Source organism: Gossypium hirsutum, chromosome A02 (genome assembly GCF_007990345.1).
Source record: "Gossypium hirsutum isolate 1008001.06 chromosome A02, Gossypium_hirsutum_v2.1, whole genome shotgun sequence".
Classification (NCBI taxonomy): domain Eukaryota; kingdom Viridiplantae; phylum Streptophyta; class Magnoliopsida; order Malvales; family Malvaceae; genus Gossypium; species Gossypium hirsutum.
The window spans coordinates 8,835,113-8,852,994 of NC_053425.1; the positions used below are offsets into that span (position 1 = coordinate 8,835,113).

The window sequence follows — 17,882 nt, forward strand, 5'->3', positions numbered from 1 at the left end:
GACCATTTAAGTTGTCTTGAATTATGTGTTTGATAAGTGATATATGTGATGTATATAATGTCTTAAGTGTTGGCTTGTTTGGAATGGTTGTATGGATGCTCTTTTGGATAGTTATATGTTATTGTATTACTGCTTGGAAGTTGGTATATTGTGATATGATTTGAGGATGATGACTTGTTATGTTTGAGAAGCATGATTTGATTGAGAAAAAGGTGAGAAAATTTATTTAGTAGTTATGTGAGATTGATGATTGTGGCATATTGATTTGTTATGTTTTGAATATGGAATTTAGTAATTGAATTGATTAATGATAGATGGCATGGTATGTGTGTGAGATGGCATGTTTTGGCTACCTATATATATGTTGAAATGATACCATTTTAATGGCTAGGTGTGTATGAGATGAGGGTGGCAAATTAGCTTTTCAAATGGCCTATTTTTGTCTACACAGGTAGAGACACGGGGGTGTGTCTCAGCCGTGTGCGACATACTGTCATGCTACACGGCCGTGTGTCCCTTGGGGTACCCTTTCAAATTAAGGTAGTATACCCTACAATTTTGACACAGCCTAGACACACGGACGTGTCTACTAGCCGTGTGTGGCACATGGGCGTGTGGTCGGCCGTGTGACCTAAGTCAGTAACCCCTCCAATTTTCTCACGGCCATGGCACACGGGCGTGTCTTTGGCCGTGTTGTACAAGTTAGTATGTATGCCCTGTTTTCATACGGCCTGTGACACGGGTGTGTCTGGTGGCCGTGTGAAGCTTCACACTTCACACGGGCGTGTGACCCTTAAATCAAAGAAAATTTTCTAAGTTTCCCAAAGTTTGTAAATGTTATCAGTTTAGTCCCGAACCACTTCTAAGCATGCTTTAAGGACTCGTAGAGCCTTATAAGGGACATTATGAATGAGATGAATGGATTTTAATTATGATTACCTCGTAACCCTATTCTGGAAACGAATACGGGTTAGAGGTGTTACATGCTAACCCACTTAATCATTATTTCATAAATTTACCATGAAATTTTACTACTTTCAAAAATAAATCCCTAAATGCAATTTCATCAAAAATCACTTAACAAAACATGTTTATTTTACAACCAAGATTAATAATCTATCAAATAACTTGAAAACCTATTAAAAAAACCATGGAAAGTCCCTTAACCTTTAAAAATTTTGGACATTAAACCTCGAGCAGGCTAGACTAAGTTAAAACGAACTCAAAAACATAAAAATCAATAAAAATAGGGCTTGAAAACCTACCTTGCAAGAACAAGATGTTGGCTAAACCTAGCTCCTTTCTCTAATGGCTAATTTAGATTTTTGAAACAAAAATGAAGAAGACAACATCTTTCTTTTGTATTTTATTAACTTGATTTTTCTTTCATTTACCAAATTACCATATTAACCTTATTACTAATTAAAATTTTCAATAAAACCTTGTCCATGCACATCCACTAGCATACAATATAGTATATTTACCATATAATCCCATCAGCTTTCCTTTCCATAGCCATTTAACCCTTTTAACTAATAGAATTCAACTTTTACACCTTTTACGATTTAGTCCTTTTTTACCTAATTAACCATTTAAACTTCAAAATTTCTTAACAAAACTTTGATATAACCTTAATATAATCTCATAGACATTAAATAAATACTAAAATAATAATTCAATCGTCAGAATTATGGTCTCAAAACTATTGTTTTCGACACCACTGAAATGGGCTATTACAACTAACATCTGCTACACCCAAATCTTTCATAGAAACATTGCTTGGTAATAATTTCGTTGTGTTTTCTAATTATTATAAGTTCATTCCAAATATGAGCATGTTATCTACATATAAACAAATTATGACACCTTTTCCATTTTTAGATTTGCTATATATGCACTTATTATATTCATTTATTTTATAGCCATTAGCTAGAACAACCTTGTCAAAATTATAGTTTCATTGTTGATAAATCATAAAAGTAACACATTTTTATCCCATACTTAGCATATTTTTGGATGGTTTATCATATAATTTAGTGAATTGGATGCTCCTAATCCCTTAATTTCATGTTTTATACTTAGGAGAGCATAGGGGAACAAAAGGAGTATAAAACGGGCCAAAAATGGACAAAACGGGCTGATTGAAATATCCACACGACCAAGACGAATTTCACATGGGGTGAGCACACGCCCGTGTGAGCCACACGAGCTGGCCACATGCCCATGTGGCAGCCCATGTCAATATCGCTACCTGTTTCCCAAATACACAGAAAAAGCCAAATTTTAGGGTTCCTGAGCATTCTAAAATCTATATAAACACACTAGAAGCAGACCTAAGAGGGAATGTAGAGCAGAAAACAGAAATTAGTCGAAGGAAGCCGTTGGATTCATCTCAGAAGCAGATCTACGTCAAGATTGAAGATCTCTATTCAAATTTCTCTCGAAGTTTATTTGGGTTTTTCATGTCTTGTTGTTTTTCTAAATTTGAGGTGTCTTCCTTTTATATTATGAACTAAATTCCCTAGATGCCTAGGGAAGATGAAACCTAAGATAGGTCTTATTATTTAATATTATGAATTTAATGATAAATACTTTTTCTTGTTCTTAATTATGTGTTATTAATTCTTGCTTTAATATTTTTAGGATATTATTCCAAGTTTGATGTGCTTATTCAGTGGAGCAAAAGTCCTTGTTTAAGAGTAGATCTCACATAATTAAACGGAGTTGCATGCAACCCTAGAAATAGGGTAACATAAATCTGCCGAATTAGAGTCAAATCTAATAAGGGAATCCATAGATCGAGTTAATGCGATGATAGGGGTTTTAATTAGAAAGAGATTTCGATTAATCAACCTAGAATCAGTTGTTCTTAGTCTCGAAAGAGATATTAACATAAATTAGGGATTTCTACAGATCAAGACAAGTGAATAAATCATTTGATTCAGAGTTAGAATAATAAGTGAAGTCTAGGTAGATTCTTCCTTGGGTATTGCCTTTATTATTGGTTTATTCGATTATTTTCTTCACTCTCTGTCGCGTGTAGTAGTTAATTGGTTAGTTAATTTTAAATTAGAACAAACCCTTTATATTTAGGCTAAATAATAGAAAGAAAGTTAATACTAGTACTTTTAGTCATTGTGGTTACGATATTCTAGACTTACCATAACTATATTACCATTCGATAGGTGCGCTTGCCTTAGTCGTGATCGTTGTCTAGTTTAGTGGTTCATAAAATGATCATCAAGTTTTTGGCGCCATTGTCGCGGACTAAGATATTAGGAACGCTTGATTTTCATTAATTTAGCCATTTTTTATTGCATTTAATTTTTGTTTTAGTTTTATTTTTAATTACTAATTTTCCTTTGGTTTGCTTCTGGTAGATTCTTATAGTTTATGACTAGAAGGAATCCGTCAGGACCATTATTATTCGATAGTGAAATTGAAAGTATAGCTCGTAGAAATCGTAGAGAAATAAGGCGGAGCTTACAATATATAGAGGAAGAGCACGAGGATGATACCAATACCACCGAGGAGATGGCTGAAAATCAAAATAATCCGCTACCTCCTGTGGTTGCCGTAACTCCTGTAAATCAGAATCCTGCTCCTCGTACTATGTACGATTATGCTAAGCGCAATCTCACTGGGGATGAATCGAGTATTGTTCGACCTACCGTAGGTGCAAACAATTTTGAACTAAAGCTAAATACAATTCAGATGATCCAACAGTTTATTCAATTCGATGGTTTGTAAGACGATGATCCAAATACTCATTTGGCCAACTTTCTGGAATATTGCAACACTTTCAAGATCAATGGCGCTTCTGAAGAAGTCATTCGCCTAAGGCTATTTCCCTTCTTGTTAAGAAATAAGGATAAGAAGTGGTTGAACTCCCTACCGTAAGGTTCAATCACTACTTGGGAACAGATGACCGAGAAGTTTCTACTAAAGTACTTTCCACCGGCTAAGATAGCCAAATTGAGGAACGATATCTCTTCCTTTGTGTAGATGGATTTAGAGACTTTATACGATGCATGGGAGAGGTATAAGGACTTACTAAGAAGGTGCCCTCACCATGGGTTAGCTTTATGGCTACAGGTTCAAACTTTTCACAACGGTTTGAACCCCTCAACTAGGCAAATGGTTGATGCAGCTGCCGGTGGAACCATAAATATCAAAACACCTGAGGAGGCTTATGAGTTCATTGAAGAGATGTCACTGAATAATTATCAGTGGCAAGTCATAAGGACAAAACTGACAAAAGCCGATGGTGTTTTCAACCTCGACACGGTCACCATATTATCAAACCAGGTAGAGCTTTTAAATAAAAATATTGATGTTTATGTGTCTCTACGCAGGTACATCCGGTGATGCAGTGTGACACAAATGGAGGAGGAATGAATAATCCAGAATACCTAGCCTACGACCCTAGGAATATGAACAAAAAAGTCAACTATATGGGTAACATTCTAGACATCAGAATAACCCTTATAGTAATACTTACAATGTAGGTTGGAGGAACCATCCCAATTTCTCTTGGAGTGGTCAAGGCAATCAAAGACCACAACCCCCTCCAGGCTTTCAATCACCCTACCAGCAGGAAAAGAAGCCGAACCTTGAGGAGATGCTAACAAAATTCATCTCAGTGTCAGAAACACGTTTCCAAAACACCGAAACAGCGCTTAAAAATTAGCAAGCGTCGATTCAAGGACTCGAGAATCAAATAGGTCAGTTTGCTAAGCTGATCTCATAAAGACCACAAGGTAGCTTGCCTAGCAACACCGAGTCTAACCCAAGAGAATAACTCCATGTGATTACTGTTCGAGATGAAGAAGGGTCAGTTGATTCTAAACCAAAACCAAGGTAAGAAGGCGTGGTAAATAAAGATAAGGTGGATAAAACCCAGAATAAACAAAAACCAGTGAGCAGAGAATATACACCTCACGTGCCATACCTTAATACGACAAAGAAAGACCGCACAGATGAACAATTCGGTAAATTTCTTAAACTTTTGAAAAAGTTTCATATTAACTTATCGTTCATTAAAGCTCTTTCACAGGTGCCCAACTCAGTAAAATTTTTAAAAAAGCTTCTGGCAAAAAAAAGGAAGTTAGATGATTCGTCGCATGTGGAATTAAATGCTGTTTGTTCAGTGATTCTACAAAACAAACTACCTAACAAGTTGAAAGATCCAGGGAGTTTTACTATTCCCTATTTAATTGGTAGTTTAAATATTGAATCACATGGCCTGGACACACGAGCATGTCTAAGGCCGTGTGACGAGTGCGCTATTACTTTCCTCGATGAACACGGGCTGAAACTCAATCCACACAGGCGTCTGACACAACACGGACTGTTACACGACCGTGTCACCCATAAAATCCCCAACCTTAAAATTTTATTTTTGTCTTCTTCTTCTCAAACCCTCCCAAGCCCTAACCGCTGCAGCCTTTAAAATCCCTTATTCCGGCCACCGTAACTCGGCCCCCATCTCACCAAAAATCCTTCTCTTCCCCTTTCCCCTCCTTTCTTATTTCTTTTCCTCCTCTTTCCCTTCTCCCCCACGATGCAGCCCCTCTCTCAACCAAACCCCTTCCTCCTCTCCCTCACTCAGCCTCAAAACCCACGAACTACCACACCCACAACCATCCCACCACCATCACTGACCCATGCACCGTCTGTACCTCCGATCATTGGCCGTCGATTTTCCTTTCTTTTCTCTTTACTTCATTTATTAATTTATTTCCTTATTTCTATTATTACTCTTAGTATATTATTTTATTCTCTTATTATTATTGCTTTCTTATTATTTCTTTAGTCATTATTATGAGTTTCTTTATTTACTGATTGTGATTGTTTAATTTCTTGAATTTTCATTCTTCACATCTAGCCATGTGTTAACTTTCTTTCATATTTTTCCATTTCATCAATTTTGTTCTTATTTGATGATATTTTCTTCTATCTTTTAGTTAGTTAGATAGCTATTGTTCTTATGATTATTTTTGTTATTTTGAATTATATTATTTCTATTGGAGTCTTTCTGCTAGGTTTTAGTTGACTTTTCTTGTTAATATGTTTCTTTCTAGTCTTCTTACTCATTATTAGTACTCCCTAGGTTTCAGCATATTGTTTCTTAGTTTGCTTATTATCCTCATTCAATTATTATCATTATTATTATTTTCTATTTATCCTGTTGGTTTATTCATTTATTTTTGTTCGCTTTTTTGCAGGTACATTATGACGACCACTCAAGGTAAATCCAAAGTCGTCATCCCCACTTCGAAAAAATGGAAGGGTCCTGGCGCGACTTCCTCGACCGCCTCGGTCGAGGTTCGTCATCCTTACCTCTAATTCTCTGTGAACCCACTGAGGACTTATTCCAGCTCCTGCGCGTGTGACTAATCGGTTTAGGCCGATGCATTGACCGGGCCGTGTTGGAGCAGGTCGACTAACTAATAAGGTCCGCGCTTTCATTACTACGGCACTCTAGGACTGTTTCTTTAATATCATCGAGCCCACATATATGGAGCTTACTTTGGGGTTTTGCGCGACATTTTACCTTCAACACGTGATGTCATCGCATGATGAGCATGGTACCATAACATTCCGACTTGGTGGCTTGGTGCAACATATGAGTGTCCCTGAGTTTGGCTCAGCCATGAGCATCTACAACGATGAGTTTATGGGTGCCGAAAACTTTCTTCACCTTTACCGTCACATCCATTACTCACCTTCGTGCTGTTGGACTGATCGCACAGCCAGTCAGATCCCTTATGACGTGAGTCACTCGAAGGCGACATCTCTTTCTCCAGCTCTACGATACATCCACGCCTTATTAGCTCACACTTTAACTGGAAGGAGAGAGAGCATAGGAGTTTTAAGCACTTATGATGCGTACTATCTTTAGAGCATGGCAACCGACCACACATTGGACTTAGGCTGCCTTTGGTACCGCTTTTTTCACCAGTGAGTTTCATTTGGGTTACCCAACCTCACTGAACTGCTTCTTGGTTCACCAGTCCAGTGCAGTGAAATTTCATTTCAATCTCACTGCTGGTGCTGAAACGGGACTGAAGCTTTCAGCAGCAATTAAAGGTAACTGGGAAAATAGGCATACTTTTATTTATTTTTTTACCATTTTATCCTTGAAATTTTGGCCTAATTCCTTCCCGAACCTTATTTGTTTTCAGATTTGTGAAGAAAAAAACCAAATTCTCTGTGAAGCTCTTTAACTCCGATGACGACCGACAAGCCTGTGAAGCACAAAGTCTCTCTGTTTCTTCTTTTAAGTAATTTCTTTTCATTCCCATATTCTCTGTTTCTTCTTGCTACCATATTCTTTCTTTCTTCTTGCTACCATATTCACAGTTTGTAAATAGATCCTCTGTATGTAAATGGGAGGCACCCAAATGTTTGCGGTTCAACCTTTGGTAGGCACCCAAATGTATGTAAACGAAGTTCACTAGACCGATTTCTGTGACTTTGGCCTTTTCTGTGAACAAAAACTTCCTTGTTTGCGGTTCAACCTTTGGAGCTACGAATTGGGTTTTTGTAAATTAGATGGACACTCTCTTAAATGGTTGTTTCTGCAGCTGTTGATTTGCCCCCTTTAGAAGTAAAACAGGTAGAGGAGGTCATAAAACTTCATTCTTTATCTTCCGTCTCTCTGTGTAACATGTTTTTATCATTTTTAGGAAATGCAGCATTAAATTTAGGGAAATATGGGTTAACATTTGTGTTGTAGCCATGAACTTGGAACTGAATAGAGCAGAATTGATGATTGGGCTTATGTTATCCAAAATAAGATGTTATGATGCTGGGGTTCCTCAAATTCTATTTTTAGATCTTATGAATCGTGCTTGAAGGATGAGATATGTCCATGCATTTTATCAAACAAATGACTCAAGGTGGTAAAATGTTTACTAAACAATATGTGCCTTCGTTACAGTCTTTTAAGGAAGTCAAGTTAGGGGTGAGAAAACTGGTAAAGGTGCTTTCGGTACTGCTAAACCTTAATGGTGCATTAGTCTTATAATTGGCTCCGTAAGAGTAGGGAATTTCAAAATTTTAGTTTTTGAGAGATTTTTATATTAGTGCTTCCATATGTCACAAATTTCCAAGTAAGAGCTTTGTGGTCTCTTTTTCTGAAATTATTAACATGGTTAAAGTATCCAGAGATTGCATAGTTAAATGGTTTCCTTATGTCACTTTTAGTACTTCCGATGTCCCAAATTCCCAATGCATAGTAAGAGCGTTCTAGACTCTTTGCTCAGATTGATAACATTGTTATAGTATCTAGAGATTGCATAGTCAGATGCCTTTCAAAGTCCCAATGTCTAGTAAGAGCCTTTATAGTATGTTTTGTCAGTTTAATACGATCTCCCTCCCATATTAGACCTTGAATTAGAAGTTAGACGTTCCTTTATTCTACATTTAGTTTGTAGCTCATTTTAGCTCATAAGAATATAGGCCAGATTTTTAATACTATTACCAGTCATTTTAAGTTTAATATTTTAGTTTTCTTGAGCTTTGTTATGCTCAAAATTTACCCATATGAGATGCAAATAAGACGCATGATATCTTATTGTTTCTGTCTAAAAAGTAGATTCTTATTATTGAAACCATATTTGCTATTTTGATCATTAAGATGTCTGATGTAGATTTTATGACAACTCTTGCACTACAGATGTAGCCCTGAATAATATGTATAAGATCCTGATGCTTAACCCGGATACAAAGGGTACCACGAGGCATGTACTCATAAACCAAAAGCCTCTCATTACCATTGATACAATAACCTAAAAGAGCAACCAAATGCCTAGCCTTTGAAAGCACTGCAATTTCAACTTGGAACTCAGCCATTCCTTTAGTACCTTCACCAACACATTCCATCCTTTTGACTACAATTTGTGTCCCATCATGCAATACACCTTTATAAACAATCCCAAATCCACCTTTCCCTAATATATTAGCTTCACTGAAATTATCAATCACTTCTTTGTTTTGAAGTGGGCTAAGCAAATTTAAATTATTTATTTTATGAAAGAAATTTCAACTGTTGAATATATATTTTAGATTGATATAATAAAAATATTGTATCGATTAAAAATTTTATATGCATGATATATATATAATTATATCAATAGATTTAACGGTCGAATCATTTACACTAGTCTCCTTGGCTGTATATAAAGGGAGAGAGATGATATATATGACTAACGTTATGAGTAAAATGCATGGATTTGTAGGTACATCATTTTGGGCTTACTTTTTTTCTATATTGTTTATGCTTACTTTTCTGTTGTAGGTACATCATTTTGGGCTGCCCTGAGCTTTCTCTTACTTTTGCTTATCCCACTCCTGAGTTTCCAACTCCAAATTTTGAGTATCATACTGCCTTCGACGGTGTTGTGTTTGGAATTGTAAGTAATTGATCACCTACATGGCATTGATATAATTCTTAGCTACTCTGTTATCGCCAGAATTGTTGTAAGAATGCATCTTTGGTGAATTACTGCCTTTAAAGTTAATTAGCAATATTGAATGCATACTTTCAATTTACTAAAATAATAGATGAGTTCGAGAGATACTTTCAATTTTTTACCAATCTTTCTAATAGATGAGTCCGAGAGATACTTTCAATTTTTTACTAAATTCTTACATTATTTTTAACCTCTTAAATATTTAACTAATATACTTTCAATTTTAAATCAATTATTTAATAATAAGTTGATTTTTCAGAATGCTAAATAATTTAAATTTTAAGTTTTGCGCATATTAATTTAAATAAATGAAATTAAAACTAATATCTTTTTTACTAAAAAACTAATAATTTACTAAAATAATTTATATGCAACTAAGGCAATTTTTTAATGATTCAATTACATTTTATAGCATTTCAACAATACTAATATTTAGAAAATAATAACAAACTAATATAAATATTTAATTTTTAAAATTATGATTTTGTATTACGATAAATATATAAATTTAAAAATTATTCTTTAAAATAAAGGTAAATTAGTATAAATCTATATCAATTTATCAATTTGTTTAATTCAATGATATTAATCGTGTATTGAATATTTAATGTTTAAGAGTCTATTAAAAAAAAGTCTATCCGGAAGTCTATTTAAAAAAAGTCACCTCCCTTTTTTCCCCCTCCAACCCTTTCTTTTTTCTTTTTCTCATTGTCTTTTCTTTTTTCAGTTTGCAGATCTATTTAAAATTAATATAATTTTAAAACTTTAAATAAATTAAATAATAAATATTTTTAATTATTGAAAATTTAAATTTATTTTGATCATTAAATTAAATTTCTTTTTAATTATTTTAAATTGTTTCAAAATCGTACCTATTTCTTATATTTTTAATAAATAATAGCTTATTATTAAAATTTTAAAAGCAAATAATCATAAATAATTAGTTATACTATGAGATTGATGCCATAACCTTGAGTGATTAAATGCATGCTTTTTTTTTAGATTAATGTAAAAATTTGATGACTAGTGTTGCTAAGAAAAACCAAACTGCTCAAGTTTGCTTACACTTTTGAAAAGATAGTCATAATCAATTATCCTTTCTATACCCTCGTTATTGTTTACCACGGATCTTTGAGAATTTTTTCTTTACTGTTCATCTTATGGCTTTCATCTTTTTCTAATGTGTTATTCTTAATTTTTTATGAAACTATATTATTATATCTAATATATATTTATGGTTTTATGTCGATTGACATTTAAAATCAAAATAATGATAATAGATGGTAAAGACACGAAAATTTGTGGAGGGAGATAGTACCTTAGCAACAAAAGCTGTTTGAGATTATGAGCTGACATTGATATTTTGTGAACTTTGTGTGAATGAAGTCAATGTTGGTAATTGATCGACAACTCATCTAAACTCAAAAGGATGGGAAAATGTCGTTGATCTTTTTCAAGCAAAAACTCAAAAAAATTATGGAAAACCTCAATTGAAAAACAAGTGGGATACATTAAAAAAGGAATGGAGGTTATGGAGGAAGTTGCTTAAGGAATCTACAGGTATTGGATGGTGTCCATCTAAAAATACGGTCAATGCTACTGAAGAATGGTGGGCTAAAAAAATACAGGTTAGTGTTAACTTTATCATTATTTTAATGCATAAAGTTTAGTGAAATTAATAATTTACAAATATAAATATCTGAGTATAACATTTAACATGTTATGTAGGAAAATCCTGATTTTAAAGGATTTAAGAAGAAAGGAATTGAACCACGATTGAATGATTTAATATGGCAAATGTTTGGTGGCATTGTAGCCACTGGAGAGAATGCATGGACACCTTCGTCTGGTGTTCTTCCAAGTGGAGTTCCTATGGGAGATGATACACCTAATGAGGGATTTGGTGATTCAGATGAAAATAGTAATGAGAATGAAAGTATCCCTCCTAATGAGGTGCCATCAAACCCTCCTCGTGAAACTTCTAATCGAAGAAAGGAAACACTTTGGGTTGTACACGGTAAAGGAAAAAAATCAAGTTCAAGTAGAAAATCATCAAGAGATTCATTGGCTACTCATATTGAGAAACTGTGTGAGAGTATGGCTAGTCCAAGAAAGTCAGTGAATGAAATTGTTTTTCCTCACTCTAAATATACTATTTCAAATGCAATGGATGCTTTGCGTGATTTGGGAGATGAAATTCCAAAAAAAGATTAATTGTACTATTTTGCCATCAAAATGTTTCAAATACAGGTGAAACGAGAAATGTTTTTGAACTTAGATCCAGATGTTAGGGTTTGGTGGCTTCGACGTGAGTATGCTGAACAAAATCCAATTGTATCATTTTCATCCTTGGTAGCAACATCCTCATTTCCCTTCCAACCATACCATCTATCTCCTCCACCATAAGCTCCTTAGAATTATTATTGTAATATAACTATGCTAGTTTTTTATATGTAAAACTAATGTATGATCTACTTTTTTATATGCAAAACTAATGTATGATCTACTTTTTATATGTGAACCTAATGTATGATCTACTTTTTATATGCAAAACTAATGTATGATCTACTTTTTATATGTAAACTTAATGTATGATATTTTTTATGTTTGGTATTTTTAGCTATGCTTTTATTCAATTTTTTATGTTGTATAGAATGTCACAAGTTATTAATTTATTTTCATTTGATTACTTTTTCAGGTTATGGATGAATTTAACAATATGTATAATAGTTTTTATATGAATTATGATACCCCTGAATTAAGTGAAGAAGCTCAACGAAGAATAGCCACAATTGTTACACAAGTTGAGCACAACAATTATCATGAAGAGGAAGAACAAGTGTTAAGCAGTGTATTGCTACACCATGAAACTTATTTCACTAAGCAATCGTGTATGGATTCAAATTATACAGGTCAAATATGGGTGGACGAAGTATTAAATGGGCATGATGGTCGTTGCATGAATAGTTTTAGGATGCCAAAAAATATATTTCACAGCTTGTTGCATGATTTGCAAACCAATTATGGCTTAAAGCATGGGAATGTATCTGCGATGGAGAAGTTAGCATTATCATTGTATATTCTTGGAAATAGAGAATCAAATTCAAATGCAGCAGAGCGATTTCAACGATCTGGGGAAACTGTTAGTCGAATTTTTACTGATATGTTACAAATATTTCCTCGAATGGGAATAGACACGATTAAACCCACTGAAGGTCAATTCGAGGAAGTACGGAACCATATTCGACATGATACAAGATATTGGCCTCACTTTAAGGTAAAATTTACACAATCTTTATATTTTTAAAATATAAATTATTTCTAACTTTTATCTCATTACTTGTATTTATTTTAAAGTATTGTATTGGGGCCATAGATGGACTACACATAAAAGCATGCATTTCACATTCTTTTCAAATACCTTATATCGGACGGAAAGGTGAACCAACTCAAAATATTATGGCAGTTTGTGACTTCAACATGTGCTTTATTTTTGCATTTCCTGGTTGGGAAGGAACAGCACATGACAGTAGAATTTTTTTGCAAGCACTTAGAAAAGAAGAGTTAAAGTTTCCACACCTTCCATCAGGTTGAACTTTAATTCTTTTTAATTAATCTTTACATAAAAAACAATATTAAAATTTTTAATTTTTTTTAAACTTGATATTATGTTTTACATTTTTGTAGGAAAATATTATCTTGTGGATTCAGGATATCCACAAATGGCAGATTTTCTAGGTCCATATAGGGGGGGAACGATATCATTTACCTGACTTTCATCGAGGTAATCATCGAGCATCTGGAAAAAAAGAAATTTTTAATCATGCCCATTCTTCGTTACGCTCTGTGATTGAACGAACATTTGGAGTGTGGAAAAAAAATGGCCAATATTAAGAGATATTCCAAGCTATTCATTCGACAAGCAAGTTTTAATAGTTATTGCAACAATGGTTTTGCATAATTACATTCGAAGACATGCTTGGTCAAATGATGAGGATTTTCGACAATTTGAGAATATCCCCGACATGCCAATCTCTTCAGGCCATTTTGATAGAGATGAATCGAGTTCTTCTAACAGTGAAAGTGACCTTGAAATTGCAATGTTAAGGGAAACCATTGCAAATAGTTTAATGAATCAATATTTGTAAAAACAATTTTGTATCATAACCTAATTTCTAGTAATAATGAAACTTGTTATGTCTTATGTTACTATATATATATATTTATTAAAAATCATTCGTTTAGATACTTCAAAATTTGATCCAAGCATAATGTTACTATTTGCGAAAAAAATATTTATCATTGTTATAAAAGAATATTTAACTATAAAAAATTAAACATTATTATCATTTTATCTAATAAATAATTTAAATTAATTATATAATTCATTAAAATATTTATAATAAAATATTGAAAGATACATTTTAATATTTTATTAAATGAATTTATAAATTCGCATGTTTTAATAATTTTATATAAGTAAAATAATTTAAAAACTTCTATTATATATCAATTCTAATCTAATGTCCTTAATAGTCATTTTTTATTTTCACCTCACCGCTACAACTGCGTTTGAATCCAAACACACACTCCACTGCTGTTTCTAATCTCATAGCTACAGTATCCAATCTCACCGCTACAGTAACTAATCTCACCGCCACCGCTGTTTTTAACCTCACCGGAGGTAAACACACCGCCCATCCAAACTAAGCCTTAGCTTATTTCATTGCTCTCGCCTTTCACCATCAGACAAATTGCTACAGGAATGGTCCCATCTGTCTAGGCCTTTACGTGACTCGCCTCGCTCGACACTTCGATTTACTCGACACATCGGAGCAGTCCTTGACACTTACCCTAGTCGGTTAGATGTCCCCTCAAGACATCTCGAGCATGATCCACATGAGGATGATTGAGCGGCGACGTGGAGTGGACCCTCTCAGTACAAACTAGTCCAGTCTGACATGCAGCATGACCTAGAGGACTTCACTGATGATGTTCCTCCCTATCACGAGGACCTACCATAGCCTCCACCATCGAGTCACCGCCATGCTCCCTCTGCTGCTAGCTCCCTAAATGTATCCTCCGAGGAGTTCGCTAGTTTCGTCAGTACTGTACTCAGAAGTTCGACAGTATTGATGCGACTTTACAGCAGATCTGTCAGTATCTTCATATCACTCCTCTAGCGCCACCGGCTCGTGATGCTGATCAGTTTGATGATGAGGACCATTGAGTCCGATTATTTTTATGTTTATGATTTTTTTATTTTTATCTTGTATTTTATTTTCATTTTTATTTTTAGTTTTATTTTTCTTTTTATGTCTATTTTGTTATCCTATTTTGAACTTTATATTAATTATTATGGTTTCTTCTAATCGAGTAACCCTCTTAATCTTCTTTAGTATTGTGTTTATTTCCTTGTCAGTTGCTCAGAATTTTGCACTCCCTCCAAATTTATCTACAATTCCGCTTTCACTATTTTGGGAAATTCATCCACCATTCGGGCAGTTTCAGTTATCTCCCTATCTTATGATATTTTGTTTCTCTTATGATTTATATCTATTTGTACATTGAAGACAATGTACATCTTAAGTGTGGGGAGGTTATTTATATAGTTATTTGAAAATCCCTGAATATGCCTTGTGCTTTAGTAATTTTCTCATATTACTGTTAGAATGAATTTTTCTTCAATTTATGATTCTTATTGACATGTTCTAGATTAAATTCATAGATACTTGTGCATTGATGGTTTAAACTTTAAGACACTAGAGAATCAAGCATGATAAATCTATTTTCAGAATTAAAATTTTTAGGATGTTTCCCTAAATTGAGGTATTACCTTGAAGTTTGAAAATTTGCAAGATTGACATCAAAAGCCATAATTTTTGTGAGATTTTGAGCATATAGAGCATACATTTTTTCGTGCTCACTTTATTATTGGTTATGAGTGTGTCAATATTGAATTTTTATTCTAGAACTTACTTTGATTATACATGTCAAGACCACACCTTTGATTTGATTTACTGAGATGATAAAGGTACCTAGGTTTCAACTCACTTACCCCACAAAAAGCCTACCTTCACAAATTAACCCTTAGTGAACCCCTTTGAGCCTAACATACTGTTTCTTAAGTTATCCTTAATATTAAACCATACATCAGACTTTTTGATTCGTTGAGAATTTTTCCTATTTTATTGACTCCCTTTTTTTCGAGATTTGATTTGGTTAAATGCCTAACTATGTTCTTTTATTTTAGTTGTATAATTTTATCTTATTATTCATTCATTCAAAAAAAAATGAAAGTAAAGAAAAAAAATACATATATGTTGATTATTATTAGTTATTTGTCTTGAGCTTAAATAGTTAATTTTATATTCTGAAAAGAAGCTCATGTTTATCTTTTCAATTGATGTAACTATTTAAGTATTAGTTTATTTTTCTAGTTAGGTAATTTATCAGTTTGATCTCAATTCTAACCTTCTTTTTAAGCCTTTATCCACACCTTTAACCCAAGCCCCGTTACAGCCCTTTAAAGACCTCTTGATTTGTGTATCACATCATTTTATAGTGGTGGAGATTTGATTTTCATGCAAGCTTATGGTAATAACTTTTCATGTTTGGCTTTTGAGTGCTTAATTTTTTAACCTTAAACACTTTGAGTGATTTGAGTGAATCTTTAGTAAGGATGTCAATTCTTGTTAATTTCTGAATTAGAAGTAATTATTTAGATAATGGGAAATACCTATGTTTTCATGCTTTTAATGTTAGACTTGGAGTGCTTGTGCGTTTAGTGCTCTTTTAGTTGAATTATCAATGTATGATTATTTGTGAAATTATGATAAAAAATTATTGATGAGAATTATGAATTGAGAAATTTTAATTTTAATTGTGAGTTGAGGATTTTGCTTGAGGACAAGTAAATGCTTAAGTGTGGGGATATTTGATAAACCATAAAAGTAACACATTTTTATCCCATACTTAGCATATTTTTGGATGGTTTATCATATAATTTAGTGAATTAGATGCTCCTAATCCCTTAATTTCATGTTTTATACTTAGGAGAGCATAGGGGAACAAAAGGAGTATAAAACGGGCCAAAAATGGGCTGATTGAAAGATCCACACGGCCAAGATGAATTCCACACGGGCTGAGCACACGCCCGTGTGAGCCACATGGGCTGGCCACACACCCATGTGGCAGCCCGTGTCGATATCGCTACCTGTTTCCCAAATACGCGAAAAAAGCCAAATTTTAGAGTTCCTGAGCATTCTAAAGTCTATATAAACACACTAGAAGCAGACCTAAGGGAGCACGCAGAGCAGAAAGCAGAAATTACTCGAAGGAAGCCGTTAGAATCATCTCAGAAGTAGATCCATGTCAAGATTGAAGATCTCCATTCAAATTTCTCTCGAAGTTTATTTGGGTTTTTCATGTCTTTTTGTTTTTCTAAATTTGAGATGTCTTCCTTTTATATTATGAACTAAATTCCCTAGATACCTAGGGAAGATGAAACCTAAGATGGATCTTATTATTTTATATTCTGAATTTAATGATAAATACTTGTTCTTGTTCTTAATTATGTGTTATTAATTCTTGCTTTAATATTTTTAGGATATTATTCCAAGTTTGATGTGCTTATTCAATAGAGCAAAAGTCCCTGTTTAGGAGTAGATCTCACATAATTAAATGGAGTTGCATGCAACCCTAGAAATAAGGTGACATAAATCTGCCGGATTAGAGTCAAATCTAATAAGGGAATCCATAGATCAAGTTAATACGACGATAGGGGTTTTAATTAGAAAGAGATTTTGATTAATCAACTTAGAGTCAGTTGTTCTTAGTCTTGAAAGAGATATTAACATAAATTAGGGATTTCTACAGATCAAGACAAGTGAATAAATCGTTTGATTCAGAGTCAGAATAATAAGTGAAGTCTAGGTGGATTCTTTCTTGGGTATTGCCTTTATTATTGGCTTATTCAATTATTTTCTTCACTCTCTGCCGCGTGCAGTAGTTAATTGGTTAGTTAATTTTAAATTAGAACAAATCCCTTATATTTTAGGCTAAATAATAGAAAGAAAGTTAATACTAGTACTTTTAGTCCTTGTGGATACGATATTCTAGACTCACCATAACTATATTACCATTCGATAGGTGCGCTTGCCTTAGTCGTGATCGTGGTCTAGTTTAGTGGCTCATAAAACGATCATGAATTGTTTTGGTGCTTGTTTAAGCCCATATAGATCTTTAACAAGCTTATATACTTTGTGCTCTTGTCCTAGAACAATAAATCATTTCAATTGTTCCATGTACACTCTCTCTTCTAATTCATCATTTAAAAATGTAGTTGTAACATCCATTTGGTGAAAAACTAAATTGTACATTGATGTAAGTGATATTAAGAGT

The 17,882-nt window shown here is 33.6% G+C and overlaps 1 non-coding gene across 1 annotated transcript; it reads right to left on the bottom strand.

Annotated features, from left to right (window-relative positions):
- Nucleotides 1-3,972: 3,972 nt before the first annotated feature.
- LOC121217162 (small nucleolar RNA R71) lies at nucleotides 3,973-4,079 on the bottom strand. The gene has a single exon (XR_005913331.1). It is a non-coding gene; the product is annotated as a small nucleolar RNA R71 (small nucleolar RNA).
- Nucleotides 4,080-17,882: the final 13,803 nt, after the last annotated feature.